At 44.5% G+C, this 26,502-nt stretch overlaps 37 non-coding genes and 1 pseudogene across 37 annotated transcripts in view; all 38 read left to right on the forward strand.

Annotated features, from left to right (window-relative positions):
- The window catches only part of LOC130394448 (5S ribosomal RNA), a 119-nt gene extending 69 nt beyond the window's left edge, over nt 1-50 (forward strand). The window contains exon 1 of the ribosomal RNA XR_008897605.1: nt 1-50. This exon is cut by the window's left edge and continues 69 nt beyond it. This is a non-coding gene — a ribosomal RNA (5S ribosomal RNA).
- Nucleotides 51-579: 529 nt separating this feature from the next.
- On the forward strand, nt 580-698 carry LOC130394705 (5S ribosomal RNA). The gene has a single exon (XR_008897837.1). It is a non-coding gene; the product is annotated as a 5S ribosomal RNA (ribosomal RNA).
- Nucleotides 699-1,227: 529 nt separating this feature from the next.
- On the forward strand, nt 1,228-1,346 carry LOC130398759 (5S ribosomal RNA). Its single transcript, XR_008901312.1, has one exon. It is a non-coding gene; the product is annotated as a 5S ribosomal RNA (ribosomal RNA).
- A 518-nt stretch (nt 1,347-1,864) lies between these two features.
- Nucleotides 1,865-1,983, forward strand: LOC130398760 (5S ribosomal RNA). The gene has a single exon (XR_008901313.1). It is a non-coding gene; the product is annotated as a 5S ribosomal RNA (ribosomal RNA).
- A 529-nt stretch (nt 1,984-2,512) lies between these two features.
- LOC130398761 (5S ribosomal RNA) lies at nt 2,513-2,631 on the forward strand. The gene has a single exon (XR_008901314.1). It is a non-coding gene; the product is annotated as a 5S ribosomal RNA (ribosomal RNA).
- Nucleotides 2,632-3,160: 529 nt separating this feature from the next.
- Nucleotides 3,161-3,279, forward strand: LOC130398763 (5S ribosomal RNA). The gene has a single exon (XR_008901315.1). It is a non-coding gene; the product is annotated as a 5S ribosomal RNA (ribosomal RNA).
- A 529-nt stretch (nt 3,280-3,808) lies between these two features.
- On the forward strand, nt 3,809-3,927 carry LOC130398764 (5S ribosomal RNA). The gene has a single exon (XR_008901316.1). It is a non-coding gene; the product is annotated as a 5S ribosomal RNA (ribosomal RNA).
- Nucleotides 3,928-4,446: 519 nt separating this feature from the next.
- On the forward strand, nt 4,447-4,565 carry LOC130399771 (5S ribosomal RNA). Its single transcript, XR_008902271.1, has one exon. It is a non-coding gene; the product is annotated as a 5S ribosomal RNA (ribosomal RNA).
- Nucleotides 4,566-6,596: 2,031 nt separating this feature from the next.
- LOC130398765 (5S ribosomal RNA) lies at nt 6,597-6,715 on the forward strand. Its single transcript, XR_008901317.1, has one exon. It is a non-coding gene; the product is annotated as a 5S ribosomal RNA (ribosomal RNA).
- A 529-nt stretch (nt 6,716-7,244) lies between these two features.
- LOC130398766 (5S ribosomal RNA) lies at nt 7,245-7,363 on the forward strand. The gene has a single exon (XR_008901318.1). It is a non-coding gene; the product is annotated as a 5S ribosomal RNA (ribosomal RNA).
- A 529-nt stretch (nt 7,364-7,892) lies between these two features.
- Nucleotides 7,893-8,011, forward strand: LOC130398767 (5S ribosomal RNA). Its single transcript, XR_008901320.1, has one exon. It is a non-coding gene; the product is annotated as a 5S ribosomal RNA (ribosomal RNA).
- Nucleotides 8,012-8,540: 529 nt separating this feature from the next.
- On the forward strand, nt 8,541-8,659 carry LOC130398768 (5S ribosomal RNA). Its single transcript, XR_008901321.1, has one exon. It is a non-coding gene; the product is annotated as a 5S ribosomal RNA (ribosomal RNA).
- Nucleotides 8,660-9,188: 529 nt separating this feature from the next.
- LOC130398770 (5S ribosomal RNA) lies at nt 9,189-9,307 on the forward strand. The gene has a single exon (XR_008901323.1). It is a non-coding gene; the product is annotated as a 5S ribosomal RNA (ribosomal RNA).
- Nucleotides 9,308-9,836: 529 nt separating this feature from the next.
- Nucleotides 9,837-9,955, forward strand: LOC130398771 (5S ribosomal RNA). The gene has a single exon (XR_008901324.1). It is a non-coding gene; the product is annotated as a 5S ribosomal RNA (ribosomal RNA).
- Nucleotides 9,956-10,484: 529 nt separating this feature from the next.
- LOC130398772 (5S ribosomal RNA) lies at nt 10,485-10,603 on the forward strand. The gene has a single exon (XR_008901325.1). It is a non-coding gene; the product is annotated as a 5S ribosomal RNA (ribosomal RNA).
- Nucleotides 10,604-11,132: 529 nt separating this feature from the next.
- On the forward strand, nt 11,133-11,251 carry LOC130398774 (5S ribosomal RNA). The gene has a single exon (XR_008901326.1). It is a non-coding gene; the product is annotated as a 5S ribosomal RNA (ribosomal RNA).
- Nucleotides 11,252-11,780: 529 nt separating this feature from the next.
- LOC130398775 (5S ribosomal RNA) lies at nt 11,781-11,899 on the forward strand. Its single transcript, XR_008901327.1, has one exon. It is a non-coding gene; the product is annotated as a 5S ribosomal RNA (ribosomal RNA).
- A 529-nt stretch (nt 11,900-12,428) lies between these two features.
- On the forward strand, nt 12,429-12,547 carry LOC130398776 (5S ribosomal RNA). Its single transcript, XR_008901328.1, has one exon. It is a non-coding gene; the product is annotated as a 5S ribosomal RNA (ribosomal RNA).
- A 529-nt stretch (nt 12,548-13,076) lies between these two features.
- On the forward strand, nt 13,077-13,221 carry LOC130395269 (5S ribosomal RNA; annotated as a pseudogene).
- Nucleotides 13,222-13,750: 529 nt separating this feature from the next.
- On the forward strand, nt 13,751-13,869 carry LOC130398777 (5S ribosomal RNA). Its single transcript, XR_008901329.1, has one exon. It is a non-coding gene; the product is annotated as a 5S ribosomal RNA (ribosomal RNA).
- A 528-nt stretch (nt 13,870-14,397) lies between these two features.
- LOC130398778 (5S ribosomal RNA) lies at nt 14,398-14,516 on the forward strand. Its single transcript, XR_008901330.1, has one exon. It is a non-coding gene; the product is annotated as a 5S ribosomal RNA (ribosomal RNA).
- A 529-nt stretch (nt 14,517-15,045) lies between these two features.
- LOC130398779 (5S ribosomal RNA) lies at nt 15,046-15,164 on the forward strand. The gene has a single exon (XR_008901331.1). It is a non-coding gene; the product is annotated as a 5S ribosomal RNA (ribosomal RNA).
- Nucleotides 15,165-15,693: 529 nt separating this feature from the next.
- On the forward strand, nt 15,694-15,812 carry LOC130398780 (5S ribosomal RNA). Its single transcript, XR_008901332.1, has one exon. It is a non-coding gene; the product is annotated as a 5S ribosomal RNA (ribosomal RNA).
- Nucleotides 15,813-16,341: 529 nt separating this feature from the next.
- LOC130398782 (5S ribosomal RNA) lies at nt 16,342-16,460 on the forward strand. Its single transcript, XR_008901334.1, has one exon. It is a non-coding gene; the product is annotated as a 5S ribosomal RNA (ribosomal RNA).
- A 529-nt stretch (nt 16,461-16,989) lies between these two features.
- LOC130398783 (5S ribosomal RNA) lies at nt 16,990-17,108 on the forward strand. The gene has a single exon (XR_008901335.1). It is a non-coding gene; the product is annotated as a 5S ribosomal RNA (ribosomal RNA).
- A 528-nt stretch (nt 17,109-17,636) lies between these two features.
- LOC130398784 (5S ribosomal RNA) lies at nt 17,637-17,755 on the forward strand. The gene has a single exon (XR_008901336.1). It is a non-coding gene; the product is annotated as a 5S ribosomal RNA (ribosomal RNA).
- Nucleotides 17,756-18,284: 529 nt separating this feature from the next.
- On the forward strand, nt 18,285-18,403 carry LOC130398785 (5S ribosomal RNA). The gene has a single exon (XR_008901337.1). It is a non-coding gene; the product is annotated as a 5S ribosomal RNA (ribosomal RNA).
- Nucleotides 18,404-18,932: 529 nt separating this feature from the next.
- Nucleotides 18,933-19,051, forward strand: LOC130398786 (5S ribosomal RNA). Its single transcript, XR_008901338.1, has one exon. It is a non-coding gene; the product is annotated as a 5S ribosomal RNA (ribosomal RNA).
- A 528-nt stretch (nt 19,052-19,579) lies between these two features.
- LOC130398787 (5S ribosomal RNA) lies at nt 19,580-19,698 on the forward strand. The gene has a single exon (XR_008901339.1). It is a non-coding gene; the product is annotated as a 5S ribosomal RNA (ribosomal RNA).
- A 529-nt stretch (nt 19,699-20,227) lies between these two features.
- On the forward strand, nt 20,228-20,346 carry LOC130398788 (5S ribosomal RNA). The gene has a single exon (XR_008901340.1). It is a non-coding gene; the product is annotated as a 5S ribosomal RNA (ribosomal RNA).
- A 529-nt stretch (nt 20,347-20,875) lies between these two features.
- On the forward strand, nt 20,876-20,994 carry LOC130398790 (5S ribosomal RNA). Its single transcript, XR_008901341.1, has one exon. It is a non-coding gene; the product is annotated as a 5S ribosomal RNA (ribosomal RNA).
- A 529-nt stretch (nt 20,995-21,523) lies between these two features.
- LOC130398791 (5S ribosomal RNA) lies at nt 21,524-21,642 on the forward strand. The gene has a single exon (XR_008901342.1). It is a non-coding gene; the product is annotated as a 5S ribosomal RNA (ribosomal RNA).
- Nucleotides 21,643-22,171: 529 nt separating this feature from the next.
- Nucleotides 22,172-22,290, forward strand: LOC130398792 (5S ribosomal RNA). The gene has a single exon (XR_008901343.1). It is a non-coding gene; the product is annotated as a 5S ribosomal RNA (ribosomal RNA).
- Nucleotides 22,291-22,819: 529 nt separating this feature from the next.
- On the forward strand, nt 22,820-22,938 carry LOC130398794 (5S ribosomal RNA). The gene has a single exon (XR_008901345.1). It is a non-coding gene; the product is annotated as a 5S ribosomal RNA (ribosomal RNA).
- Nucleotides 22,939-23,467: 529 nt separating this feature from the next.
- On the forward strand, nt 23,468-23,586 carry LOC130398795 (5S ribosomal RNA). The gene has a single exon (XR_008901346.1). It is a non-coding gene; the product is annotated as a 5S ribosomal RNA (ribosomal RNA).
- A 529-nt stretch (nt 23,587-24,115) lies between these two features.
- LOC130398796 (5S ribosomal RNA) lies at nt 24,116-24,234 on the forward strand. The gene has a single exon (XR_008901347.1). It is a non-coding gene; the product is annotated as a 5S ribosomal RNA (ribosomal RNA).
- A 529-nt stretch (nt 24,235-24,763) lies between these two features.
- Nucleotides 24,764-24,882, forward strand: LOC130398797 (5S ribosomal RNA). Its single transcript, XR_008901348.1, has one exon. It is a non-coding gene; the product is annotated as a 5S ribosomal RNA (ribosomal RNA).
- A 529-nt stretch (nt 24,883-25,411) lies between these two features.
- LOC130398798 (5S ribosomal RNA) lies at nt 25,412-25,530 on the forward strand. The gene has a single exon (XR_008901349.1). It is a non-coding gene; the product is annotated as a 5S ribosomal RNA (ribosomal RNA).
- Nucleotides 25,531-26,502: the final 972 nt, after the last annotated feature.

Raw genomic sequence — 26,502 nt, forward strand, 5'->3', positions numbered from 1 at the left:
GGTTAGTACTTGGATGGGAGACCGCCTGGGAATACCAGGTGCTGTAAGCTTTTTCTTTTTCAACTCGAGCTCATTGACTCCGTGGCCTACCGTGGCGTACCGTGACCTGATGTTTACTGCCAACCGCTTTGGAGGATTTAAGCAACATACAAAAACTGACAACGTCTCTCAAAACTATTTTTGTGAAACATGAGGACAGTATAGTGATACTGCCAGCAGGGAGCACCAGAGAGCTGAACCGACAGTTGTACATTTCTTAAACTTTCACCAACACAAACACGCACGCTCACTTCAGATCATGGGAGGACGTCAAAAAATCACCACCCATTCTCTGACACTTTAACCGTTAACCTTGGTTCAAACATTTAACATCACACGCACACGCAGTGTATTTCAGATAATTAATGAATTCAGATGTCACAATGATCGTTTACATGGATAAGGAGTCCTACTGAATCAATTACTGCCGTTTATATCTAACTAATGATTGTTTTTGTAAAAGTGTAACGTCGAGCCTCAGCAGCTTTCACACTCCTTATGTGCTACTGTATAAAACCTGGTTTTGCGCCTGCACTAATTGCTTACGGCCATACCACCCTGAACACGCCCGATCTCGTCTGATCTCGGAAGCTAAGCAGGGTCGGGCCTGGTTAGTACTTGGATGGGAGACCGCCTGGGAATACCAGGTGCATTAAGCTTTTTCTTTTTCAACTCGAGCTCATTGACTCCGTGGCCTACCGTGGCGTACCGTGACCTGATGTTTACTGCCAACCGCTTTGGAGGATTTAAGCAACATACAAAAACTGACAACGTCTCTCAAAACTATTTTTGTGAAACATGAGGACAGTATAGTGATACTGCCAGCAGGGAGCACCAGAGAGCTGAACCGACAGTTGTACATTTCTTAAACTTTCACCAACACAAACACGCACGCTCACTTCAGATCATGGGAGGACGTCAAAAAATCACCACCCATTCTCTGACACTTTAACCGTTAACCTTGGTTCAAACATTTAACATCACACGCACACGCAGTGTATTTCAGATAATTAATGAATTCAGATGTCACAATGATCGTTTACATGGATAAGGAGTCCTACTGAATCAATTACTGCCGTTTATATCTAACTAATGATTGTTTTTGTAAAAGTGTAACGTCAAGCCTCAGCAGCTTTCTCACTCCTTATGTGCTACTGTATAAAACCTGGTTTTGCGCCTGCACTAATTGCTTACGGCCATACCACCCTGAACACGCCCGATCTCGTCTGATCTCGGAAGCTAAGCAGGGTCGGGCCTGGTTAGTACTTGGATGGGAGACCGCCTGGGAATACCAGGTGCTGTAAGCTTTTTCTTTTTCAACTCGAGCTCATTGACTCCGTGGCGTACCGTGACCTGATGTTTACTGCCAACCGCTTTGGAGGATTTAAGCAACATACAAAAACTGACAACGTCTCTCAAAACTATTTTTGTGAAACATGAGGACAGTATAGTGATACTGCCAGCAGGGAGCACCAGAGAGCTGAACCGACAGTTGTACATTTCTTAAACTTTCACCAACACAAACACGCACGCTCACTTCAGATCATGGGAGGACGTCAAAAAATCACCACCCATTCTCTGACACTTTAACCGTTAACCTTGGTTCAAACATTTAACATCACACGCACACGCAGTGTATTTCAGATAATTAATGAATTCAGATGTCACAATGATCGTTTACATGGATAAGGAGTCCTACTGAATCAATTACTGCCGTTTATATCTAACTAATGATTGTTTTTGTAAAAGTGTAACGTCGAGCCTCAGCAGCTTTCTCACTCCTTATGTGCTACTGTATAAACCTGGTTTTGCGCCTGCACTAATTGCTTACGGCCATACCACCCTGAACACGCCCGATCTCGTCTGATCTCGGAAGCTAAGCAGGGTCGGGCCTGGTTAGTACTTGGATGGGAGACCGCCTGGGAATACCAGGTGCTGTAAGCTTTTTCTTTTTCAACTCGAGCTCATTGACTCCGTGGCCTACCGTGGCGTACCGTGACCTGATGTTTACTGCCAACCGCTTTGGAGGATTTAAGCAACATACAAAAACTGACAACGTCTCTCAAAACTATTTTTGTGAAACATGAGGACAGTATAGTGATACTGCCAGCAGGGAGCACCAGAGAGCTGAACCGACAGTTGTACATTTCTTAAACTTTCACCAACACAAACACGCACGCTCACTTCAGATCATGGGAGGACGTCAAAAAATCACCACCCATTCTCTGACACTTTAACCGTTAACCTTGGTTCAAACATTTAACATCACACGCACACGCAGTGTATTTCAGATAATTAATGAATTCAGATGTCACAATGATCGTTTACATGGATAAGGAGTCCTACTGAATCAATTACTGCCGTTTATATCTAACTAATGATTGTTTTTGTAAAAGTGTAACGTCGAGCCTCAGCAGCTTTCTCACTCCTTATGTGCTACTGTATAAAACCTGGTTTTGCGCCTGCACTAATTGCTTACGGCCATACCACCCTGAACACGCCCGATCTCGTCTGATCTCGGAAGCTAAGCAGGGTCGGGCCTGGTTAGTACTTGGATGGGAGACCGCCTGGGAATACCAGGTGCTGTAAGCTTTTTCTTTTTCAACTCGAGCTCATTGACTCCGTGGCCTACCGTGGCGTACCGTGACCTGATGTTTACTGCCAACCGCTTTGGAGGATTTAAGCAACATACAAAAACTGACAACGTCTCTCAAAACTATTTTTGTGAAACATGAGGACAGTATAGTGATACTGCCAGCAGGGAGCACCAGAGAGCTGAACCGACAGTTGTACATTTCTTAAACTTTCACCAACACAAACACGCACGCTCACTTCAGATCATGGGAGGACGTCAAAAAATCACCACCCATTCTCTGACACTTTAACCGTTAACCTTGGTTCAAACATTTAACATCACACGCACACGCAGTGTATTTCAGATAATTAATGAATTCAGATGTCACAATGATCGTTTACATGGATAAGGAGTCCTACTGAATCAATTACTGCCGTTTATATCTAACTAATGATTGTTTTTGTAAAAGTGTAACGTCGAGCCTCAGCAGCTTTCTCACTCCTTATGTGCTACTGTATAAAACCTGGTTTTGCGCCTGCACTAATTGCTTACGGCCATACCACCCTGAACACGCCCGATCTCGTCTGATCTCGGAAGCTAAGCAGGGTCGGGCCTGGTTAGTACTTGGATGGGAGACCGCCTGGGAATACCAGGTGCTGTAAGCTTTTTCTTTTTCAACTCGAGCTCATTGACTCCGTGGCCTACCGTGGCGTACCGTGACCTGATGTTTACTGCCAACCGCTTTGGAGGATTTAAGCAACATACAAAAACTGACAACGTCTCTCAAAACTATTTTTGTGAAACATGAGGACAGTATAGTGATACTGCCAGCAGGGAGCACCAGAGAGCTGAAACGACAGTTGTACATTTCTTAAACTTTCACCAACACAAACACGCACGCTCACTTCAGATCATGGGAGGACGTCAAAAAATCACCACCCATTCTCTGACACTTTAACCGTTAACCTTGGTTCAAACATTTAACATCACACGCACACGCAGTGTATTTCAGATAATTAATGAATTCAGATGTCACAATGATCGTTTACATGGATAAGGAGTCCTACTGAATCAATTACTGCCGTTTATATCTAACTAATGATTGTTTTTGTAAAAGTGTAACGTCGAGCCTCAGCAGCTTTCTCACTCCTTATGTGCTACTGTATAAAACCTGGTTTTGCGCCTGCACTAATTGCTTACGGCCATACCACCCTGAACACGCCCGATCTCGTCTGATCTCGGAAGCTAAGCAGGGTCGGGCCTGGTTAGTACTTGGATGGGAGACCGCCTGGGAATACCAGGTGCTGTAAGCTTTTTCTTTTTCAACTCGAGCTCATTGACTCCGTGGTGTACCGTGACCTGATGTTTACTGCCAACCGCTTTGGAGGATTTAAGCAACATACAAAAACTGACAACGTCTCTCAAAACTGTTTTTGTGAAACATGAGGACAGTATAGTGATACTGCCAGCAGGGAGCACCAGAGAGCTGAACCGACAGTTGTACATTTCTTAAACTTTCACCAACACAAACATGCACGCTCACTTCAGATCATGGGAGGACGTCAAAAAATCACCACCCATTCTCTGACACTTTAACCGTTAACCTTGGTTCAAACATTTAACATCACACGCACACGCAGTGTATTTCAGATAATTAATGAATTCAGATGTCACAATGATCGTTTACATGGATAAGGAGTCCTACTGAATCAATTACTGCCGTTTATATCTAACTAATGATTGTTTTTGTAAAAGTGTAACGTCGAGCCTCAGCCGCTTTCTCACTCCTTATGTGCTACTGTATAAAACCTGGTTTTGCGCCTGCACTAATTGCTTACGGCCATACCACCCTGAACACGCCCGATCTCGTCTGAACTCGGGAGCTAAGCAGGGTCGGGCCTGGTTAGTACTTGGATGGGAGACCGCCTGGGAATACCAGGTGCTGTAAGCTTTTTCTTTTTAAACTCGAGCTCATTGCCTCCGTGGCCTACCGTGGCGTACCGTGACCTGATGTTTACTGCCAACCGCTTTGGAGGATTTAAGCAACATACAAAAACTGACAACGTCTCTCAAAACTATTTTTGTGAAACATGAGGACAGTATAGTGATACTGCCAGCAGGGAGCACCAGAGAGCTGAAACGACAGTTGTACATTTCTTAAACTTTCACCAACACAAACACGCACGCTCACTTCAGGGCCCCGTTTCCCGATAACGATGGATCCACGCTCGTACGATCATTCTCACGATGGATCTTGCGATCCATCGTCAATTTCTTTGGAGCGTTTCCCGAAACTCCTCTTAACGTGAACGCGCATTCGCTGCACTCACGACGTCGTAGGATTGTAACTGTCTACTGACACGGTGCTGAAATGGGCTCCGTAGGAGGGGGAGACGCAGGAATGTCGCAGGAAAATTGTGTTAAAAAGGGTTAAAATAAATCCCCATCAAGGACAACAGCAGAGTAGCCTCCGAAAAAAATAGACTGCAATTAGATGAATGCTATAGCAAGACATTAAAACACAATTGATTAGGCTTAAACCGACATATATCAGTCCTAATCCTGAATGCACTGTGCGTTTCACGGCATTTTCCCCCCTGAAATAATTCCATATGACAAAAAATTAAAAATTGCTTGTGTGACAACTACATTTATCTTAATGGGCTGATTTCTGAAACATGCTTTGCGCAGCAAAGAGAGCCGACTTAATCTGATTCCGCATAAGGGTTTCCTTGATTGATCATTTGATTGGCTATAAAAGCCCCTCCGGAAATAGGGTAAGGTATGTATTGATGAGGAATACAACGAAGCCCACCGTCTGGCCCGGTGCATCGTTGAGCGCACGATCGGGAGGTGGAAGTTGCGCTATATTAGATGCCTTCATCACAAGTCAGGCGGAGGGCTCCAGTTTTCGCCGGCCAAGTCATGCGCCGTGATATGTGTGACGGCTATGTTGCACAACATTGCAGCTAAGGCTGGGGTGGCATTGCTTGAACCGGAGGACGCTGAGGACGATGACGACGAGGAAGATCGGTGTGAGGACGGCCTCCCTCATAACTACGCGGCTGGTTTTCATGCGCGTCGAAGAGTGATTGAGACTTTTTTTTAACCCCCTCCACCCTCCCACATGTCACTAAACATTCCCGTCAACGTGACCAATCCCCACCATATCCCAGCCTTTTGCCTGCTCCTTTGCTTGTTTTTTATAATTTATTTTATTTCTTTATTTTAATTTTTTTTAATTTAATTTAATTTTTTACATTATTTTATGCTACGTTTTATGAGTAGCCTATGTCAGTCTGCACAAATCCCCCCACTTTCTCTCACACATTTTGAGTGCCCTGCCTGCGCAAACATTTTCTGGACTGTCCCGTTTTATTTTGGCCATTTTAACATCTTTATTAATAAATAAATTAATAATCTTTATTAATTACCAAACTAAGAACATAAAGGCGCAATGCGTTTTAATAAAACGCATCCAATAGACGGAATGTCCGATGGTGTCGCCACTGAGGCTATAGCTGACGATGCTCTTAGCGTCCTACGAGCACCCCTGGAGTACTCGTTAGCTACGAGCGTTTTCAAGACGTTCGTTCCCCACGATGCTTTCGGGAAACGCGGTGAAAACTCTACGATGCCCTTACGACGCACTTCACGATCCACTTAGGCTAACGATGCTTTCGGGAAACGGGGCCCAGATCATGGGAGGACGTCAAAAAATCACCACCCATTCTCTGACACTTTAACCGTTAACCTTGGTTCAAACATTTAACATCACACGCACACGCAGTGTATTTCAGATAATTAATGAATTCAGATGTCACAATGATCGTTTACATGGATAAGGAGTCCTACTGAATCAATTACTGCCGTTTATATCTAACTAATGATTGTTTTTGTAAAAGTGTAACGTCGAGCCTCAGCAGCTTTCACACTCCTTATGTGCTACTGTATAAAACCTGGTTTTGCGCCTGCACTAATTGCTTACGGCCATACCACCCTGAACACGCCCGATCTCGTCTGATCTCGGAAGCTAAGCAGGGTCGGGCCTGGTTAGTACTTGGATGGGAGACCGCCTGGGAATACCAGGTGCTGTAAGCTTTTTCTTTTTCAACTCGAGCTCATTGACTCCGTGGCCTACCGTGGCGTACCGTGACCTGATGTTTACTGCCAACCGCTTTGGAGGATTTAAGCAACATACAAAAACTGACAACGTCTCTCAAAACTATTTTTGTGAAACATGAGGACAGTATAGTGATACTGCCAGCAGGGAGCACCAGAGAGCTGAACCGACAGTTGTACATTTCTTAAACTTTCACCAACACAAACACGCACGCTCACTTCAGATCATGGGAGGACGTCAAAAAATCACCACCCATTCTCTGACACTTTAACCGTTAACCTTGGTTCAAACATTTAACATCACACGCACACGCAGTGTATTTCAGATAATTAATGAATTCAGATGTCACAATGATCGTTTACATGGATAAGGAGTCCTACTGAATCAATTACTGCCGTTTATATCTAACTAATGATTGTTTTTGTAAAAGTGTAACGTCGAGCCTCAGCAGCTTTCTCACTCCTTATGTGCTACTGTATAAAACCTGGTTTTGCGCCTGCACTAATTGCTTACGGCCATACCACCCTGAACACGCCCGATCTCGTCTGATCTCGGAAGCTAAGCAGGGTCGGGCCTGGTTAGTACTTGGATGGGAGACCGCCTGGGAATACCAGGTGCTGTAAGCTTTTTCTTTTTCAACTCGAGCTCATTGACTCCGTGGCCTACCGTGGCGTACCGTGACCTGATGTTTACTGCCAACCGCTTTGGAGGATTTAAGCAACATACAAAAACTGACAACGTCTCTCAAAACTATTTTTGTGAAACATGAGGACAGTATAGTGATACTGCCAGCAGGGAGCACCAGAGAGCTGAACCGACAGTTGTACATTTCTTAAACTTTCACCAACACAAACACGCACGCTCACTTCAGATCATGGGAGGACGTCAAAAAATCACCACCCATTCTCTGACACTTTAACCGTTAACCTTGGTTCAAACATTTAACATCACACGCACACGCAGTGTATTTCAGATAATTAATGAATTCAGATGTCACAATGATCGTTTACATGGATAAGGAGTCCTACTGAATCAATTACTGCCGTTTATATCTAACTAATGATTGTTTTTGTAAAAGTGTAACGTCGAGCCTCAGCAGCTTTCTCACTCCTTATGTGCTACTGTATAAAACCTGGTTTTGCGCCTGCACTAATTGCTTACGGCCATACCACCCTGAACACGCCCGATCTCGTCTGATCTCGGAAGCTAAGCAGGGTCGGGCCTGGTTAGTACTTGGATGGGAGACCGCCTGGGAATACCAGGTGCTGTAAGCTTTTTCTTTTTCAACTCGAGCTCATTGACTCCGTGGCCTACCGTGGCGTACCGTGACCTGATGTTTACTGCCAACCGCTTTGGAGGATTTAAGCAACATACAAAAACTGACAACGTCTCTCAAAACTATTTTTGTGAAACATGAGGACAGTATAGTGATACTGCCAGCAGGGAGCACCAGAGAGCTGAACCGACAGTTGTACATTTCTTAAACTTTCACCAACACAAACACGCACGCTCACTTCAGATCATGGGAGGACGTCAAAAAATCACCACCCATTCTCTGACACTTTAACCGTTAACCTTGGTTCAAACATTTAACATCACACGCACACGCAGTGTATTTCAGATAATTAATGAATTCAGATGTCACAATGATCGTTTACATGGATAAGGAGTCCTACTGAATCAATTACTGCCGTTTATATCTAACTAATGATTGTTTTTGTAAAAGTGTAACGTCGAGCCTCAGCAGCTTTCTCACTCCTTATGTGCTACTGTATAAAACCTGGTTTTGCGCCTGCACTAATTGCTTACGGCCATACCACCCTGAACACGCCCGATCTCGTCTGATCTCGGAAGCTAAGCAGGGTCGGGCCTGGTTAGTACTTGGATGGGAGACCGCCTGGGAATACCAGGTGCTGTAAGCTTTTTCTTTTTCAACTCGAGCTCATTGACTCCGTGGCCTACCGTGGCGTACCGTGACCTGATGTTTACTGCCAACCGCTTTGGAGGATTTAAGCAACATACAAAAACTGACAACGTCTCTCAAAACTATTTTTGTGAAACATGAGGACAGTATAGTGATACTGCCAGCAGGGAGCACCAGAGAGCTGAACCGACAGTTGTACATTTCTTAAACTTTCACCAACACAAACACGCACGCTCACTTCAGATCATGGGAGGACGTCAAAAAATCACCACCCATTCTCTGACACTTTAACCGTTAACCTTGGTTCAAACATTTAACATCACACGCACACGCAGTGTATTTCAGATAATTAATGAATTCAGATGTCACAATGATCGTTTACATGGATAAGGAGTCCTACTGAATCAATTACTGCCGTTTATATCTAACTAATGATTGTTTTTGTAAAAGTGTAACGTCGAGCCTCAGCAGCTTTCTCACTCCTTATGTGCTACTGTATAAAACCTGGTTTTGCGCCTGCACTAATTGCTTACGGCCATACCACCCTGAACACGCCCGATCTCGTCTGATCTCGGAAGCTAAGCAGGGTCGGGCCTGGTTAGTACTTGGATGGGAGACCGCCTGGGAATACCAGGTGCTGTAAGCTTTTTCTTTTTCAACTCGAGCTCATTGACTCCGTGGCCTACCGTGGCGTACCGTGACCTGATGTTTACTGCCAACCGCTTTGGAGGATTTAAGCAACATACAAAAACTGACAACGTCTCTCAAAACTATTTTTGTGAAACATGAGGACAGTATAGTGATACTGCCAGCAGGGAGCACCAGAGAGCTGAACCGACAGTTGTACATTTCTTAAACTTTCACCAACACAAACACGCACGCTCACTTCAGATCATGGGAGGACGTCAAAAAATCACCACCCATTCTCTGACACTTTAACCGTTAACCTTGGTTCAAACATTTAACATCACACGCACACGCAGTGTATTTCAGATAATTAATGAATTCAGATGTCACAATGATCGTTTACATGGATAAGGAGTCCTACTGAATCAATTACTGCCGTTTATATCTAACTAATGATTGTTTTTGTAAAAGTGTAACGTCGAGCCTCAGCAGCTTTCTCACTCCTTATGTGCTACTGTATAAAACCTGGTTTTGCGCCTGCACTAATTGCTTACGGCCATACCACCCTGAACACGCCCGATCTCGTCTGATCTCGGAAGCTAAGCAGGGTCGGGCCTGGTTAGTACTTGGATGGGAGACCGCCTGGGAATACCAGGTGCTGTAAGCTTTTTCTTTTTCAACTCGAGCTCATTGACTCCGTGGCCTACCGTGGCGTACCGTGACCTGATGTTTACTGCCAACCGCTTTGGAGGATTTAAGCAACATACAAAAACTGACAACGTCTCTCAAAACTATTTTTGTGAAACATGAGGACAGTATAGTGATACTGCCAGCAGGGAGCACCAGAGAGCTGAACCGACAGTTGTACATTTCTTAAACTTTCACCAACACAAACACGCACGCTCACTTCAGATCATGGGAGGACGTCAAAAAATCACCACCCATTCTCTGACACTTTAACCGTTAACCTTGGTTCAAACATTTAACATCACACGCACACGCAGTGTATTTCAGATAATTAATGAATTCAGATGTCACAATGATCGTTTACATGGATAAGGAGTCCTACTGAATCAATTACTGCCGTTTATATCTAACTAATGATTGTTTTTGTAAAAGTGTAACGTCGAGCCTCAGCAGCTTTCTCACTCCTTATGTGCTACTGTATAAAACCTGGTTTTGCGCCTGCACTAATTGCTTACGGCCATACCACCCTGAACACGCCCGATCTCGTCTGATCTCGGAAGCTAAGCAGGGTCGGGCCTGGTTAGTACTTGGATGGGAGACCGCCTGGGAATACCAGGTGCTGTAAGCTTTTTCTTTTTCAACTCGAGCTCATTGACTCCGTGGCCTACCGTGGCGTACCGTGACCTGATGTTTACTGCCAACCGCTTTGGAGGATTTAAGCAACATACAAAAACTGACAACGTCTCTCAAAACTATTTTTGTGAAACATGAGGACAGTATAGTGATACTGCCAGCAGGGAGCACCAGAGAGCTGAACCGACAGTTGTACATTTCTTAAACTTTCACCAACACAAACACGCACGCTCACTTCAGATCATGGGAGGACGTCAAAAAATCACCACCCATTCTCTGACACTTTAACCGTTAACCTTGGTTCAAACATTTAACATCACACGCACACGCAGTGTATTTCAGATAATTAATGAATTCAGATGTCACAATGATCGTTTACATGGATAAGGAGTCCTACTGAATCAATTACTGCCGTTTATATCTAACTAATGATTGTTTTTGTAAAAGTGTAACGTCGAGCCTCAGCAGCTTTCTCACTCCTTATGTGCTACTGTATAAAACCTGGTTTTGCGCCTGCACTAATTGCTTACGGCCATACCACCCTGAACACGCCCGATCTCGTCTGATCTCGGAAGCTAAGCAGGGTCGGGCCTGGTTAGTACTTGGATGGGAGACCGCCTGGGAATACCAGGTGCTGTAAGCTTTTTCTTTTTCAACTCGAGCTCATTGCCTCCGTGGCCTACCGTGGCGTACCGTGACCTGATGTTTACTGCCAACCGCTTTGGAGGATTTAAGCAACATACAAAAACTGACAACGTCTCTCAAAACTATTTTTGTGAAACATGAGGACAGTATAGTGATACTGCCAGCAGGGAGCACCAGAGAGCTGAACCGACAGTTGTACATTTCTTAAACTTTCACCAACACAAACACGCACGCTCACTTCAGATCATGGGAGGACGTCAAAAAATCACCACCCATTCTCTGACACTTTAACCGTTAACCTTGGTTCAAACATTTAACATCACACGCACACGCAGTGTATTTCAGATAATTAATGAATTCAGATGTCACAATGATCGTTTACATGGATAAGGAGTCCTACTGAATCAATTACTGCCGTTTATATCTAACTAATGATTGTTTTTGTAAAAGTGTAACGTCGAGCCTCAGCAGCTTTCTCACTCCTTATGTGCTACTGTATAAAACCTGGTTTTGCGCCTGCACTAATTGCTTACGGCCATACCACCCTGAACACGCCCGATCTCGTCTGATCTCGGAAGCTAAGCAGGGTCGGGCCTGGTTAGTACTTGGATGGGAGACCGCCTGGGAATACCAGGTGCTGTAAGCTTTTTCTTTTTCAACTCGAGCTCATTGACTCCGTGGCCTACCGTGGCGTACCGTGACCTGATGTTTACTGCCAACCGCTTTGGAGGATTTAAGCAACATACAAAAACTGACAACGTCTCTCAAAACTATTTTTGTGAAACATGAGGACAGTATAGTGATACTGCCAGCAGGGAGCACCAGAGAGCTGAACCGACAGTTGTACATTTCTTAAACTTTCACCAACACAAACACGCACGCTCACTTCAGATCATGGGAGGACGTCAAAAAATCACCACCCATTCTCTGACACTTTAACCGTTAACCTTGGTTCAAACATTTAACATCACACGCACACGCAGTGTATTTCAGATAATTAATGAATTCAGATGTCACAATGATCGTTTACATGGATAAGGAGTCCTACTGAATCAATTACTGCCGTTTATATCTAACTAATGATTGTTTTTGTAAAAGTGTAACGTCGAGCCTCAGCAGCTTTCTCACTCCTTATGTGCTACTGTATAAAACCTGGTTTTGCGCCTGCACTAATTGCTTACGGCCATACCACCCTGAACACGCCCGATCTCGTCTGATCTCGGAAGCTAAGCAGGGTCGGGCCTGGTTAGTACTTGGATGGGAGACCGCCTGGGAATACCAGGTGCTGTAAGCTTTTTCTTTTTCAACTCGAGCTCATTGACTCCGTGGCCTACCGTGGCGTACCGTGACCTGATGTTTACTGCCAACCGCTTTGGAGGATTTAAGCAACATACAAAAACTGACAACGTCTCTCAAAACTATTTTTGTGAAACATGAGGACAGTATAGTGATACTGCCAGCAGGGAGCACCAGAGAGCTGAACCGACAGTTGTACATTTCTTAAACTTTCACCAACACAAACACGCACGCTCACTTCAGATCATGGGAGGACGTCAAAAAATCACCACCCATTCTCTGACACTTTAACCGTTAACCTTGGTTCAAACATTTAACATCACACGCACACGCAGTGTATTTCAGATAATTAATGAATTCAGATGTCACAATGATCGTTTACATGGATAAGGAGTCCTACTGAATCAATTACTGCCGTTTATATCTAACTAATGATTGTTTTTGTAAAAGTGTAACGTCGAGCCTCAGCAGCTTTCTCACTCCTTATGTGCTACTGTATAAAACCTGGTTTTGCGCCTGCACTAATTGCTTACGGCCATACCACCCTGAACACGCCCGATCTCGTCTGATCTCGGAAGCTAAGCAGGGTCGGGCTTTGATCGGGCTAAGCAGGGTCGGGCCTGGTTAGTACTTGGATGGGAGACCGCCTGGGAATACCAGGTGCTGTAAGCTTTTTCTTTTTCAACTCGAGCTCATTGACTCCGTGGCCTACCGTGGCGTACCGTGACCTGATGTTTACTGCCAACCGCTTTGGAGGATTTAAGCAACATACAAAAACTGACAACGTCTCTCAAAACTATTTTTGTGAAACATGAGGACAGTATAGTGATACTGCCAGCAGGGAGCACCAGAGAGCTGAACCGACAGTTGTACATTTCTTAAACTTTCACCAACACAAACACGCACGCTCACTTCAGATCATGGGAGGACGTCAAAAAATCACCACCCATTCTCTGACACTTTAACCGTTAACCTTGGTTCAAACATTTAACATCACACGCACACGCAGTGTATTTCAGATAATTAATGAATTCAGATGTCACAATGATCGTTTACATGGATAAGGAGTCCTACTGAATCAATTACTGCCGTTTATATCTAACTAATGATTGTTTTTGTAAAAGTGTAACGTCGAGCCTCAGCAGCTTTCTCACTCCTTATGTGCTACTGTATAAAACCTGGTTTTGCGCCTGCACTAATTGCTTACGGCCATACCACCCTGAACACGCCCGATCTCGTCTGATCTCGGAAGCTAAGCAGGGTCGGGCCTGGTTAGTACTTGGATGGGAGACCGCCTGGGAATACCAGGTGCTGTAAGCTTTTTCTTTTTCAACTCGAGCTCATTGACTCCGTGGCCTACCGTGGCGTACCGTGACCTGATGTTTACTGCCAACCGCTTTGGAGGATTTAAGCAACATACAAAAACTGACAACGTCTCTCAAAACTATTTTTGTGAAACATGAGGACAGTATAGTGATACTGCCAGCAGGGAGCACCAGAGAGCTGAACCGACAGTTGTACATTTCTTAAACTTTCACCAACACAAACACGCACGCTCACTTCAGATCATGGGAGGACGTCAAAAAATCACCACCCATTCTCTGACACTTTAACCGTTAACCTTGGTTCAAACATTTAACATCACACGCACACGCAGTGTATTTCAGATAATTAATGAATTCAGATGTCACAATGATCGTTTACATGGATAAGGAGTCCTACTGAATCAATTACTGCCGTTTATATCTAACTAATGATTGTTTTTGTAAAGTGTAACGTCGAGCCTCAGCAGCTTTCTCACTCCTTATGTGCTACTGTATAAAACCTGGTTTTGCGCCTGCACTAATTGCTTACGGCCATACCACCCTGAACACGCCCGATCTCGTCTGATCTCGGAAGCTAAGCAGGGTCGGGCCTGGTTAGTACTTGGATGGGAGACCGCCTGGGAATACCAGGTGCTGTAAGCTTTTTCTTTTTCAACTCGAGCTCATTGACTCCGTGGCCTACCGTGGCGTACCGTGACCTGATGTTTACTGCCAACCGCTTTGGAGGATTTAAGCAACATACAAAAACTGACAACGTCTCTCAAAACTATTTTTGTGAAACATGAGGACAGTATAGTGATACTGCCAGCAGGGAGCACCAGAGAGCTGAACCGACAGTTGTACATTTCTTAAACTTTCACCAACACAAACACGCACGCTCACTTCAGATCATGGGAGGACGTCAAAAAATCACCACCCATTCTCTGACACTTTAACCGTTAACCTTGGTTCAAACATTTAACATCACACGCACACGCAGTGTATTTCAGATAATTAATGAATTCAGATGTCACAATGATCGTTTACATGGATAAGGAGTCCTACTGAATCAATTACTGCCGTTTATATCTAACTAATGATTGTTTTTGTAAAAGTGTAACGTCGAGCCTCAGCAGCTTTCTCACTCCTTATGTGCTACTGTATAAAACCTGGTTTTGCGCCTGCACTAATTGCTTACGGCCATACCACCCTGAACACGCCCGATCTCGTCTGATCTCGGAAGCTAAGCAGGGTCGGGCCTGGTTAGTACTTGGATGGGAGACCGCCTGGGAATACCAGGTGCTGTAAGCTTTTTCTTTTTCAACTCGAGCTCATTGACTCCGTGGCCTACCGTGGCGTACCGTGACCTGATGTTTACTGCCAACCGCTTTGGAGGATTTAAGCAACATACAAAAACTGACAACGTCTCTCAAAACTATTTTTGTGAAACATGAGGACAGTATAGTGATACTGCCAGCAGGGAGCACCAGAGAGCTGAACCGACAGTTGTACATTTCTTAAACTTTCACCAACACAAACACGCACGCTCACTTCAGATCATGGGAGGACGTCAAAAAATCACCACCCATTCTCTGACACTTTAACCGTTAACCTTGGTTCAAACATTTAACATCACACGCACACGCAGTGTATTTCAGATAATTAATGAATTCAGATGTCACAATGATCGTTTACATGGATAAGGAGTCCTACTGAATCAATTACTGCCGTTTATATCTAACTAATGATTGTTTTTGTAAAAGTGTAACGTCGAGCCTCAGCAGCTTTCTCACTCCTTATGTGCTACTGTATAAAACCTGGTTTTGCGCCTGCACTAATTGCTTACGGCCATACCACCCTGAACACGCCCGATCTCGTCTGATCTCGGAAGCTAAGCAGGGTCGGGCCTGGTTAGTACTTGGATGGGAGACCGCCTGGGAATACCAGGTGCTGTAAGCTTTTTCTTTTTCAACTCGAGCTCATTGACTCCGTGGCCTACCGTGGCGTACCGTGACCTGATGTTTACTGCCAACCGCTTTGGAGGATTTAAGCAACATACAAAAACTGACAACGTCTCTCAAAACTATTTTTGTGAAACATGAGGACAGTATAGTGATACTGCCAGCAGGGAGCACCAGAGAGCTGAACCGACAGTTGTACATTTCTTAAACTTTCACCAACACAAACACGCACGCTCACTTCAGATCATGGGAGGACGTCAAAAAATCACCACCCATTCTCTGACACTTTAACCGTTAACCTTGGTTCAAACATTTAACATCACACGCACACGCAGTGTATTTCAGATAATTAATGAATTCAGATGTCACAATGATCGTTTACATGGATAAGGAGTCCTACTGAATCAATTACTGCCGTTTATATCTAACTAATGATTGTTTTTGTAAAAGTGTAACGTCGAGCCTCAGCAGCTTTCTCACTCCTTATGTGCTACTGTATAAAACCTGGTTTTGCGCCTGCACTAATTGCTTACGGCCATACCACCCTGAACACGCCCGATCTCGTCTGATCTCGGAAGCTAAGCAGGGTCGGGCCTGGTTAGTACTTGGATGGGAGACCGCCTGGGAATACCAGGTGCTGTAAGCTTTTTCTTTTTCAACTCGAGCTCATTGACTCCGTGGCCTACCGTGGCGTACCGTGACCTGATGTTTACTGCCAACCGCTTTGGAGGATTTAAGCAACATACAAAAACTGACAACGTCTCTCAAAACTATTTTTGTGAAACATGAGGACAGTATAGTGATACTGCCAGCAGGGAGCACCAGAGAGCTGAACCGACAGTTGTACATTTCTTAAACTTTCACCAACACAAACACGCACGCTCACTTCAGATCATGGGAGGACGTCAAAAAATCACCACCCATTCTCTGACACTTTAACCGTTAACCTTGGTTCAAACATTTAACATCACACGCACACGCAGTGTATTTCAGATAATTAATGAATTCAGATGTCACAATGATCGTTTACATGGATAAGGAGTCCTACTGAATCAATTACTGCCGTTTATATCTAACTAATGATTGTTTTTGTAAAAGTGTAACGTCGAGCCTCAGCAGCTTTCTCACTCCTTATGTGCTACTGTATAAAACCTGGTTTTGCGCCTGCACTAATTGCTTACGGCCATACCACCCTGAACACGCCCGATCTCGTCTGATCTCGGAAGCTAAGCAGGGTCGGGCCTGGTTAGTACTTGGATGGGAGACCGCCTGGGAATACCAGGTGCTGTAAGCTTTTTCTTTTTCAACTCGAGCTCATTGACTCCGTGGCCTACCGTGGCGTACCGTGACCTGATGTTTACTGCCAACCGCTTTGGAGGATTTAAGCAACATACAAAAACTGACAACGTCTCTCAAAACTATTTTTGTGAAACATGAGGACAGTATAGTGATACTGCCAGCAGGGAGCACCAGAGAGCTGAACCGACAGTTGTACATTTCTTAAACTTTCACCAACACAAACACGCACGCTCACTTCAGATCATGGGAGGACGTCAAAAAATCACCACCCATTCTCTGACACTTTAACCGTTAACCTTGGTTCAAACATTTAACATCACACGCACACGCAGTGTATTTCAGATAATTAATGAATTCAGATGTCACAATGATCGTTTACATGGATAAGGAGTCCTACTGAATCAATTACTGCCGTTTATATCTAACTAATGATTGTTTTTGTAAAGTGTAACGTCGAGCCTCAGCAGCTTTCTCACTCCTTATGTGCTACTGTATAAAACCTGGTTTTGCGCCTGCACTAATTGCTTACGGCCATACCACCCTGAACACGCCCGATCTCGTCTGATCTCGGAAGCTAAGCAGGGTCGGGCCTGGTTAGTACTTGGATGGGAGACCGCCTGGGAATACCAGGTGCTGTAAGCTTTTTCTTTTTCAACTCGAGCTCATTGACTCCGTGGCCTACCGTGGCGTACCGTGACCTGATGTTTACTGCCAACCGCTTTGGAGGATTTAAGCAACATACAAAAACTGACAACGTCTCTCAAAACTATTTTTGTGAAACATGAGGACAGTATAGTGATACTGCCAGCAGGGAGCACCAGAGAGCTGAACCGACAGTTGTACATTTCTTAAACTTTCACCAACACAAACACGCACGCTCACTTCAGATCATGGGAGGACGTCAAAAAATCACCACCCATTCTCTGACACTTTAACCGTTAACCTTGGTTCAAACATTTAACATCACACGCACACGCAGTGTATTTCAGATAATTAATGAATTCAGATGTCACAATGATCGTTTACATGGATAAGGAGTCCTACTGAATCAATTACTGCCGTTTATATCTAACTAATGATTGTTTTTGTAAAAGTGTAACGTCGAGCCTCAGCAGCTTTCTCACTCCTTATGTGCTACTGTATAAAACCTGGTTTTGCGCCTGCACTAATTGCTTACGGCCATACCACCCTGAACACGCCCGATCTCGTCTGATCTCGGAAGCTAAGCAGGGTCGGGCCTGGTTAGTACTTGGATGGGAGACCGCCTGGGAATACCAGGTGCTGTAAGCTTTTTCTTTTTCAACTCGAGCTCATTGACTCCGTGGCCTACCGTGGCGTACCGTGACCTGATGTTTACTGCCAACCGCTTTGGAGGATTTAAGCAACATACAAAAACTGACAACGTCTCTCAAAACTATTTTTGTGAAACATGAGGACAGTATAGTGATACTGCCAGCAGGGAGCACCAGAGAGCTGAACCGACAGTTGTACATTTCTTAAACTTTCACCAACACAAACACGCACGCTCACTTCAGATCATGGGAGGACGTCAAAAAATCACCACCCATTCTCTGACACTTTAACCGTTAACCTTGGTTCAAACATTTAACATCACACGCACACGCAGTGTATTTCAGATAATTAATGAATTCAGATGTCACAATGATCGTTTACATGGATAAGGAGTCCTACTGAATCAATTACTGCCGTTTATATCTAACTAATGATTGTTTTTGTAAAAGTGTAACGTCGAGCCTCAGCAGCTTTCTCACTCCTTATGTGCTACTGTATAAAACCTGGTTTTGCGCCTGCACTAATTGCTTACGGCCATACCACCCTGAACACGCCCGATCTCGTCTGATCTCGGAAGCTAAGCAGGGTCGGGCCTGGTTAGTACTTGGATGGGAGACCGCCTGGGAATACCAGGTGCTGTAAGCTTTTTCTTTTTCAACTCGAGCTCATTGACTCCGTGGCCTACCGTGGCGTACCGTGACCTGATGTTTACTGCCAACCGCTTTGGAGGATTTAAGCAACATACAAAAACTGACAACGTCTCTCAAAACTATTTTTGTGAAACATGAGGACAGTATAGTGATACTGCCAGCAGGGAGCACCAGAGAGCTGAACCGACAGTTGTACATTTCTTAAACTTTCACCAACACAAACACGCACGCTCACTTCAGATCATGGGAGGACGTCAAAAAATCACCACCCATTCTCTGACACTTTAACCGTTAACCTTGGTTCAAACATTTAACATCACACGCACACGCAGTGTATTTCAGATAATTAATGAATTCAGATGTCACAATGATCGTTTACATGGATAAGGAGTCCTACTGAATCAATTACTGCCGTTTATATCTAACTAATGATTGTTTTTGTAAAGTGTAACGTCGAGCCTCAGCAGCTTTCTCACTCCTTATGTGCTACTGTATAAAACCTGGTTTTGCGCCTGCACTAATTGCTTACGGCCATACCACCCTGAACACGCCCGATCTCGTCTGATCTCGGAAGCTAAGCAGGGTCGGGCCTGGTTAGTACTTGGATGGGAGACCGCCTGGGAATACCAGGTGCTGTAAGCTTTTTCTTTTTCAACTCGAGCTCATTGACTCCGTGGCCTACCGTGGCGTACCGTGACCTGATGTTTACTGCCAACCGCTTTGGAGGATTTAAGCAACATACAAAAACTGACAACGTCTCTCAAAACTATTTTTGTGAAACATGAGGACAGTATAGTGATACTGCCAGCAGGGAGCACCAGAGAGCTGAACCGACAGTTGTACATTTCTTAAACTTTCACCAACACAAACACGCACGCTCACTTCAGATCATGGGAGGACGTCAAAAAATCACCACCCATTCTCTGACACTTTAACCGTTAACCTTGGTTCAAACATTTAACATCACACGCACACGCAGTGTATTTCAGATAATTAATGAATTCAGATGTCACAATGATCGTTTACATGGATAAGGAGTCCTACTGAATCAATTACTGCCGTTTATATCTAACTAATGATTGTTTTTGTAAAAGTGTAACGTCGAGCCTCAGCAGCTTTCTCACTCCTTATGTGCTACTGTATAAAACCTGGTTTTGCGCCTGCACTAATTGCTTACGGCCATACCACCCTGAACACGCCCGATCTCGTCTGATCTCGGAAGCTAAGCAGGGTCGGGCCTGGTTAGTACTTGGATGGGAGACCGCCTGGGAATACCAGGTGCTGTAAGCTTTTTCTTTTTCAACTCGAGCTCATTGACTCCGTGGCCTACCGTGGCGTACCGTGACCTGATGTTTACTGCCAACCGCTTTGGAGGATTTAAGCAACATACAAAAACTGACAACGTCTCTCAAAACTATTTTTGTGAAACATGAGGACAGTATAGTGATACTGCCAGCAGGGAGCACCAGAGAGCTGAACCGACAGTTGTACATTTCTTAAACTTTCACCAACACAAACACGCACGCTCACTTCAGATCATGGGAGGACGTCAAAAAATCACCACCCATTCTCTGACACTTTAACCGTTAACCTTGGTTCAAACATTTAACATCACACGCACACGCAGTGTATTTCAGATAATTAATGAATTCAGATGTCACAATGATCGTTTACATGGATAAGGAGTCCTACTGAATCAATTACTGCCGTTTATATCTAACTAATGATTGTTTTTGTAAAAGTGTAACGTCGAGCCTCAGCAGCTTTCTCACTCCTTATGTGCTACTGTATAAAACCTGGTTTTGCGCCTGCACTAATTGCTTACGGCCATACCACCCTGAACACGCCCGATCTCGTCTGATCTCGGAAGCTAAGCAGGGTCGGGCCTGGTTAGTACTTGGATGGGAGACCGCCTGGGAATACCAGGTGCTGTAAGCTTTTTCTTTTTCAACTCGAGCTCATTGACTCCGTGGCCTACCGTGGCGTACCGTGACCTGATGTTTACTGCCAACCGCTTTGGAGGATTTAAGCAACATACAAAAACTGACAACGTCTCTCAAAACTATTTTTGTGAAACATGAGGACAGTATAGTGATACTGCCAGCAGGGAGCACCAGAGAGCTGAACCGACAGTTGTACATTTCTTAAACTTTCACCAACACAAACACGCACGCTCACTTCAGATCATGGGAGGACGTCAAAAAATCACCACCCATTCTCTGACACTTTAACCGTTAACCTTGGTTCAAACATTTAACATCACACGCACACGCAGTGTATTTCAGATAATTAATGAATTCAGATGTCACAATGATCGTTTACATGGATAAGGAGTCCTACTGAATCAATTACTGCCGTTTATATCTAACTAATGATTGTTTTTGTAAAAGTGTAACGTCGAGCCTCAGCAGCTTTCTCACTCCTTATGTGCTACTGTATAAAACCTGGTTTTGCGCCTGCACTAATTGCTTACGGCCATACCACCCTGAACACGCCCGATCTCGTCTGATCTCGGAAGCTAAGCAGGGTCGGGCCTGGTTAGTACTTGGATGGGAGACCGCCTGGGAATACCAGGTGCTGTAAGCTTTTTCTTTTTCAACTCGAGCTCATTGCCTCCGTGGCCTACCGTGGCGTACCGTGACCTGATGTTTACTGCCAACCGCTTTGGAGGATTTAAGCAACATACAAAAACTGACAACGTCTCTCAAAACTATTTTTGTGAAACATGAGGACAGTATAGTGATACTGCCAGCAGGGAGCACCAGAGAGCTGAACCGACAGTTGTACATTTCTTAAACTTTCACCAACACAAACACGCACGCTCACTTCAGATCATGGGAGGACGTCAAAAAATCACCACCCATTCTCTGACACTTTAACCGTTAACCTTGGTTCAAACATTTAACATCACACGCACACGCAGTGTATTTCAGATAATTAATGAATTCAGATGTCACAATGATCGTTTACATGGATAAGGAGTCCTACTGAATCAATTACTGCCGTTTATATCTAACTAATGATTGTTTTTGTAAAAGTGTAACGTCGAGCCTCAGCAGCTTTCTCACTCCTTATGTGCTACTGTATAAAACCTGGTTTTGCGCCTGCACTAATTGCTTACGGCCATACCACCCTGAACACGCCCGATCTCGTCTGATCTCGGAAGCTAAGCAGGGTCGGGCCTGGTTAGTACTTGGATGGGAGACCGCCTGGGAATACCAGGTGCTGTAAGCTTTTTCTTTTTCAACTCGAGCTCATTGACTCCGTGGCCTACCGTGGCGTACCGTGACCTGATGTTTACTGCCAACCGCTTTGGAGGATTTAAGCAACATACAAAAACTGACAACGTCTCTCAAAACTATTTTTGTGAAACATGAGGACAGTATAGTGATACTGCCAGCAGGGAGCACCAGAGAGCTGAACCGACAGTTGTACATTTCTTAAACTTTCACCAACACAAACACGCACGCTCACTTCAGATCATGGGAGGACGTCAAAAAATCACCACCCATTCTCTGACACTTTAACCGTTAACCTTGGTTCAAACATTTAACATCACACGCACACGCAGTGTATTTCAGATAATTAATGAATTCAGATGTCACAATGATCGTTTACATGGATAAGGAGTCCTACTGAATCAATTACTGCCGTTTATATCTAACTAATGATTGTTTTTGTAAGAGTGTAACGTCGAGCCTCAGCAGCTTTCTCACTCCTTATGTGCTACTGTATAAAACCTGGTTTTGCGCCTGCACTAATTGCTTACGGCCATACCACCCTGAACACGCCCGATCTCGTCTGATCTCGGAAGCTAAGCAGGGTCGGGCCTGGTTAGTACTTGGATGGGAGACCGCCTGGGAATACCAGGTGCTGTAAGCTTTTTCTTTTTCAACTCGAGCTCATTGACTCCGTGGCCTACCGTGGCGTACCGTGACCTGATGTTTACTGCCAACCGCTTTGGAGGATTTAAGCAACATACAAAAACTGACAACGTCTCTCAAAACTATTTTTGTGAAACATGAGGACAGTATAGTGATACTGCCAGCAGGGAGCACCAGAGAGCTGAACCGACAGTTGTACATTTCTTAAACTTTCACCAACACAAACACGCACGCTCACTTCAGATCATGGGAGGACGTCAAAAAATCACCACCCATTCTCTGACACTTTAACCGTTAACCTTGGTTCAAACATTTAACATCACACGCACACGCAGTGTATTTCAGATAATTAATGAATTCAGATGTCACAATGATCGTTTACATGGATAAGGAGTCCTACTGAATCAATTACTGCCGTTTATATCTAACTAATGATTGTTTTTGTAAAAGTGTAACGTCGAGCCTCAGCAGCTTTCTCACTCCTTATGTGCTACTGTATAAAACCTGGTTTTGCGCCTGCACTAATTGCTTACGGCCATACCACCCTGAACACGCCCGATCTCGTCTGATCTCGGAAGCTAAGCAGGGTCGGGCCTGGTTAGTACTTGGATGGGAGACCGCCTGGGAATACCAGGTGCTGTAAGCTTTTTCTTTTTCAACTCGAGCTCATTGACTCCGTGGCCTACCGTGGCGTACCGTGACCTGATGTTTACTGCCAACCGCTTTGGAGGATTTAAGCAACATACAAAAACTGACAACGTCTCTCAAAACTATTTTTGTGAAACATGAGGACAGTATAGTGATACTGCCAGCAGGGAGCACCAGAGAGCTGAACCGACAGTTGTACATTTCTTAAACTTTCACCAACACAAACACGCACGCTCACTTCAGATCATGGGAGGACGTCAAAAAATCACCACCCATTCTCTGACACTTTAACCGTTAACCTTGGTTCAAACATTTAACATCACACGCACACGCAGTGTATTTCAGATAATTAATGAATTCAGATGTCACAATGATCGTTTACATGGATAAGGAGTCCTACTGAATCAATTACTGCCGTTTATATCTAACTAATGATTGTTTTTGTAAAAGTGTAACGTCGAGCCTCAGCAGCTTTCTCACTCCTTATGTGCTACTGTATAAAACCTGGTTTTGCGCCTGCACTAATTGCTTACGGCCATACCACCCTGAACACGCCCGATCTCGTCTGATCTCGGAAGCTAAGCAGGGTCGGGCCTGGTTAGTACTTGGATGGGAGACCGCCTGGGAATACCAGGTGCTGTAAGCTTTTTCTTTTTCAACTCGAGCTCATTGACTCCGTGGCCTACCGTGGCGTACCGTGACCTGATGTTTACTGCCAACCGCTTTGGAGGATTTAAGCAACATACAAAAACTGACAACGTCTCTCAAAACTATTTTTGTGAAACATGAGGACAGTATAGTGATACTGCCAGCAGGGAGCACCAGAGAGCTGAACCGACAGTTGTACATTTCTTAAACTTTCACCAACACAAACACGCACGCTCACTTCAGATCATGGGAGGACGTCAAAAAATCACCACCCATTCTCTGACACTTTAACCGTTAACCTTGGTTCAAACATTTAACATCACACGCACACGCAGTGTATTTCAGATAATTAATGAATTCAGATGTCACAATGATCGTTTACATGGATAAGGAGTCCTACTGAATCAATTACTGCCGTTTATATCTAACTAATGATTGTTTTTGTAAAAGTGTAACGTCGAGCCTCAGCAGCTTTCTCACTCCTTATGTGCTACTGTATAAAACCTGGTTTTGCGCCTGCACTAATTGCTTACGGCCATACCACCCTGAACACGCCCGATCTCGTCTGATCTCGGAAGCTAAGCAGGGTCGGGCCTGGTTAGTACTTGGATGGGAGACCGCCTGGGAATACCAGGTGCTGTAAGCTTTTTCTTTTTCAACTCGAGCTCATTGACTCCGTGGCCTACCGTGGCGTACCGTGACCTGATGTTTACTGCCAACCGCTTTGGAGGATTTAAGCAACATACAAAAACTGACAACGTCTCTCAAAACTATTTTTGTGAAACATGAGGACAGTATAGTGATACTGCCAGCAGGGAGCACCAGAGAGCTGAACCGACAGTTGTACATTTCTTAAACTTTCACCAACACAAACACGCACGCTCACTTCAGATCATGGGAGGACGTCAAAAAATCACCACCCATTCTCTGACACTTTAACCGTTAACCTTGGTTCAAACATTTAACATCACACGCACACGCAGTGTATTTCAGATAATTAATGAATTCAGATGTCACAATGATCGTTTACATGGATAAGGAGTCCTACTGAATCAATTACTGCCGTTTATATCTAACTAATGATTGTTTTTGTAAAAGTGTAACGTCGAGCCTCAGCAGCTTTCTCACTCCTTATGTGCTACTGTATAAAACCTGGTTTTGCGCCTGCACTAATTGCTTACGGCCATACCACCCTGAACACGCCCGATCTCGTCTGATCTCGGAAGCTAAGCAGGGTCGGGCCTGGTTAGTACTTGGATGGGAGACCGCCTGGGAATACCAGGTGCTGTAAGCTTTTTCTTTTTCAACTCGAGCTCATTGACTCCGTGGCTACGTGGTACCGTGACCTGATGTTTACTGCCAACCGCTTTGGAGGATTTAAGCAACATACAAAAACTGACAACGTCTCTCAAAACTATTTTTGTGAAACATGAGGACAGTATAGTGATACTGCCAGCAGGGAGCACCAGAGAGCTGAACCGACAGTTGTACATTTCTTAAACTTTCACCAACACAAACACGCACGCTCACTTCAGATCATGGGAGGACGTCAAAAAATCACCACCCATTCTCTGACACTTTAACCGTTAACCTTGGTTCAAACATTTAACATCACACGCACACGCAGTGTATTTCAGATAATTAATGAATTCAGATGTCACAATGATCGTTTACATGGATAAGGAGTCCTACTGAATCAATTACTGCCGTTTATATCTAACTAATGATTGTTTTTGTAAAAGTGTAACGTCGAGCCTCCGCAGCTTCCTCACTCTCCGTATGTGCTACTGTACTAAACCCTGGTTTTGCGCCTGCACTAATTGCTACGGCCACTCCCACCCTGAACACGCCCGATCTCGTTTGCATCTCGGAAGCTAAGCAGGGTCGGGCCCTGGTTAGTACTGGATGGGAGACCTGCCTGGGAATACCTAGGTGCTAGTAAGCTTTTTCTTTTTCAACTAGAGGCTCATTGACTTCCTGTGGCTGTCCCGTGGACCTGATGTTTACTGCCAACCGCTCTTTGGAGGATTTAAGCACCCTACAAAAACCTGACAACTGTCTCTTCAACAACTATTTTTGTGCAAACTGAGGACAGTATAGTGATACTGCCAGCAGGGAGCACCAGAGAGCTGAACCGGCACAGCTTGTACATTTCTTAACTTTCAACCAACACAAACCTGCACGCTCACTTCAGATCAGGGAGGCGTCAAAAATCCACCCCCATTCTCTGAACTTTCACCCGTTTAACCTTGGTTTCAAACATTAA

The sequence above is a fragment of the Gadus chalcogrammus genome, chromosome 12 (genome assembly GCF_026213295.1).
Source record: "Gadus chalcogrammus isolate NIFS_2021 chromosome 12, NIFS_Gcha_1.0, whole genome shotgun sequence".
Classification (NCBI taxonomy): domain Eukaryota; kingdom Metazoa; phylum Chordata; class Actinopteri; order Gadiformes; family Gadidae; genus Gadus; species Gadus chalcogrammus.